This window comes from Panthera uncia, chromosome D1, assembly GCF_023721935.1.
Source record: "Panthera uncia isolate 11264 chromosome D1, Puncia_PCG_1.0, whole genome shotgun sequence".
NCBI classification, from domain to species: Eukaryota; Metazoa; Chordata; class Mammalia; order Carnivora; family Felidae; genus Panthera; species Panthera uncia.
This window is the reverse complement of record NC_064808.1, coordinates 19,472,673-19,477,168: the sequence shown is the minus strand read 5'-3', so window position 1 is coordinate 19,477,168 and position 4,496 is coordinate 19,472,673. Positions and strand designations below refer to the sequence as shown.

At 39.7% G+C, this 4,496-nt stretch overlaps 1 pseudogene; it reads left to right on the top strand.

Moving 5' to 3' along the window:
- The first annotated feature begins 3,621 nt into the window (after nt 1–3,621).
- Nucleotides 3,622–4,053, top strand: LOC125916481 (60S ribosomal protein L31-like; annotated as a pseudogene).
- The last annotated feature ends 443 nt before the right edge of the window (nt 4,054–4,496 follow it).

Genomic DNA, 4,496 nt, shown 5'->3' with positions numbered 1-4,496 from the left:
AACCTGGGGTCCAGGTTAGACTTCAGTTAAATAGGACTGACAAGCGCTTAAGTCCCAGGAGCAGTAATTTATCCTTCTAAAATACACAGAATATTATGGGGCGCCTGAGTGGCTCGGTCAGTTGAGCGTCCGACTTCGGCTCAGGTCACGATCTCACGGTCCGTGAGTTCGAGCCCCGCGTCGGGCTCTGTGCTGACGGCTCAGAGCCTGGAGCCTGTTTCAGATTCTGTGTCTCCCTCTCTCTCTGACCCTCCCCCGTTCATGCTCTGTCTCTCTCTGTCTCAAAAATAAATAAACGTTAAAAAAAAAAATTAAAAAAAAAAAAGAGGATAGTGCAAATTGGGGGATTAGCTCTTAACTGTGTACCCAGGAATTATCTGAGAAACTTAAAATACTTTACCTAATTTAGTATCAAAACACAGTCTGATCTTTCTCTCTGTGGTGACAGAGCAAAAATTGGCAATAAACATTTTTATTCCTACACATTAAAAGCAATGATTTTTTGCTTGTTCCCCCCCCTTTCTTTTATTATCGTTGTAATATATGCTTATTGTAGAAGTTTAGAAAGTACAAAAAAGCAAAAGACATGTTGGAAAAAAGTATCCCTCTATAATCACACTGACATTTGGTACTTCATCTTTCAGTCTATCCCACTGTACATGTTTTACGTACACTCTAATTCTACATACATTTTGCCCTGCATTTTTCATTTAACATATTTTAGTATTTCCCTTGTTTTTAAAAACTCTATATAAACATCATTTCAACCACTGCTATATTTCTAATTCGGTACTATATTAGTATTCTATTATCTTGTTACATATGAATTTACATTTTTAACTAAAATGTTTTACACTAATTTTTAAAAATTTTCTTAATGTTTATTTATTTTTGAAGGAAAGAGAGACAGAGAGAGAGAGCAGGGGAGGGGCAGAGAGAGAGGGAGACACAGAATCTGAAGCAGGCTCCAGGCCCTGAGCTGTCAGCGCAGAGCCCGATGTGGGGCTTGAACTCACAAACCGCAAGATCATGACTTGAGCCAAAGTCAGTCTCTTAACCAACTAAGCCACCCAGGTGCCCCTAAAATGTTTTACACTTTAAATCACACTATCAACATACAATATATCAAAGAACATAATGTATATGACATATATACTAGTTGTGTTTTTATTGATATAATAAAGCAAATATAAAGAGTTGCAGTTCAGGGCTTTTCTGACTAACAGAATTTCTCATTTTTCTTCAGCAGTCCTAAATTCATTGGAAATGTTGTTAAAAGGTAGCAGATACAATAATTTATTTTCACTCTGATGAGTGCTCAGTAGGAAGGTTGAAAAGTCAAGAACTCCCTGAAAAGTAATACATCCATTTTATTTGTGAAATGACTTCCATCCCAATGTAGTACTTTATTTTGCACATTTTACCAGGGCATTATTAGGCATTTTTGCAACCCAATAGACTCTGCCTGGCTCATTTCTCTGAATGGAATGGCATAGCCATACAGAAGAAGCAGTCATTTCTCCATTAATTTACCAAGGCATGAGAACAATCCAGCTTGTATTACAAGTTCTATGGTTTTTCACGGACAGGGCCAACTATTCCACCTTTATCATTCAAGATTATCTGATATTGAAGGAGATCACCAGAAATTGAGGAAAACAACTAAAAATCTGTCCCCCGGGGTGTCTCGGTGGCTCAGTCAGTGAGCATCCCAATCTTGATTTCAGCTCAGGTCGTGATCTCACCGTTTATGAGTTCGAGCCCTGCATCTTGGGATTCTCTCCCTCTCCCTCTCTTGCTCTCTGCCCCTCTCCCAATTACGCTGTCTCTAAAAATAATACACTTAAAAAAAGAGAAATTAAAAATCTGCCTCTAATGTGCCAAACATTCTCATTTGTGTTATTTCATCTGCTGGTGTGTATGTCTATTGAAGGAAGAGAAGGGTATCTTTTTTTTTTTTTTCTAGTTTGCAATGAAGTGTTGTGGAGGCAGCAATGTTCATATGAAGGTAACAATATGCAATCTGAATGCATAATTCAAATAAAATAAATAGGTAGGAGGGGAAAATGGGACACTAAGGTGCCCAGGACTATGGGTAGAAAGTGCAGGAGGAGGGTCTAGGCATGTAGAAGAAAGGAGGCTCAGAGGATTTTCTGGAATCTTAGTGCAGCTTAATCAAGGCAGGTGTGTTCGCAGTTCCTCGGGGTCTTGGCCTGATACAGAGGGAGCTACTAAACGTGTTAACAAGAACAGACCTCAAATACTCTGTGGATCATCTCTATCATCACCCCTAGACTAAACCTTGACCAAGAATGATCATCACATGGCAATAGAGGAATTTACAAGGGCAAAGAAGCAAGAAAGAGATGAGCTGGCTAAACGTGGCAGAAATCTGAACACATCAGTATGAAACAGAATTTGAGGCATGTTATAGAAATTTGATGTAGTGAAAATGCACGTAAGGGAATAACAATTTAATTGGGTTGCTCCCAACAAAATATTTTACAGGTCTACTGGTGTATCATGAAAGTAGTAACTTCATGACTATTTAGCACACAAACTACCGTCTAAAGAAGACAGAACAATGATGGATGGAAAGCATTTCACCCTAGTAACAATGAACCAGCAAAGTGATCTTGCAAACAGTAGTGGTTTTCCCCCTCACAAGTCCATTTGTTTTTCCTGTGCTGGAAATATTGTACATAGAATGTAAAAGGTGCAGTTTGGGGGAGGGGAAAGTTGCAGACTCAACTCCCCTACAATTGCATGGGAAAGTTTTTTCCATGGTATACACAATGCCGAGCTACACTCTAGGTACTGCTGGTCACTGAGTGTGGAGACACAGAACAACAGGGAGGTGAACCTTAACCTTAACGTGCAGGGGAAACTCCTTGACATCAAAGGGGGCGCTGATTCACAGCATTACTCTTCCCCTTTTTCTTTTCTTTTCTTTTCTACCTTGGTCTATTTAACTGTTCTGCATTTCAGAACATCAATACCATTGAGCAGCACCTAGGTGGCTCAGTCGGGAAAGCATGTGACTCTTGATTTCATCTCAGGTTATGTTCTCATGATTTGTGAGTTTGAGTCCCACATCAGGCTGTGCGCTGACAGCATGGAGCCTGCTTGGGATTCTCTCTCTCCCTCTCTCTGCCCCTCCCCCACTTGTGCTGTCTCTGTGTCTCTCAAAATATATTCATTAATTATAAAAAACGTTTAAAATCAATACCGTTGATAAAACATGAAAAGAGTAAAGGCTTTAAAGATGTAATTCAAGTACAATATTCATAAGGAAAAGTACATATATTCAATTGTACCACTCCACAAATATTTACAAACTGACAACATCACTGTAACCAGCATCCAGATTGAGAAATAGACAACCACCAGCACTCTAGAAGCACCTCATCCACACCCTCCCCGGTCCAAAGGAAATCCTTTCACTCACAGAATAAACCAGTTTTTACTCTAATTGAACTGTATGTAAATGGAATCACACATGATGTGCTGGTTTTTATTTGGTATCTTTTGCTTAAATTATGCTTATCAAATGCCTCCACAGTGTTACAATTGTGGAGATTTTAAATAAGGAAATTTTTGTGAAAATAGAGCAATGTTTGATACAGAGGGGGGAAAAAAGCTGAATTAAAAACTATGGCTGCTTTACAACCTGGGCCCCGCAGAATGGCTCCCGCAAAGAAAGGTGGCAAGAAGTGTTGTTCTGCCATCAATAAGGTAGTGACCAGAGAATACACCATCAACATTCCCAAGCGCATCCATGGAGTGGGTTTCAAGAAGCATGGCCCTCGGGCTCTCAAAGAGACCCGGAAATTTGCTATGAAGGAGATGGGAACCCCAGATGTGCTCATTGACACCAGGCTCAACAAAGCTGTCTAGACCAAAGGAAAAAGGAATGTTCCGTATGTCTGTGTGCGGTTGTCCAGAAAATGTAACAAGGATGAGGATTCACCAAACAAGCTCTATATATTGGTTACCTATATACCTGTCACCATTTTCAAAAATCTACAGACTAATGTGGATGAGAATTGCTGATTGTCAAATAAAAGTATAAAACTGTGTATACACACACACACACACACACACATATGGCTGCTGTTCCAGGTATTAGGTTATAACAAGTAACAAATGCAGTAATTTTTTAGAAGGCTAGTAGTAACAACAGCTCAAGAGAACTTGCAAAGAACGCTGCCCTGTTGAGGATAGCCCTGCCAACATACTATAATTTCTAATCTGTGTGGTCTAAAAGTATAAGTCACCCTCTAAGAAGAGATGTGGAGCATGAGGACTGTGCCTCCTCACATAAGTGCAGGTGAATGCAAGTGGGGCAGCTTTCATATTCAAGCTAGGCTCAGTCTACACCACAGGAACCCTGACATTTAAAGATATAGAACACATCTATCACAATTGTCACTTGCCATTAATTTACATTCCCTTTATGCATCTGTTCAGAAAATAATTAGGATTTTATGCTGCAG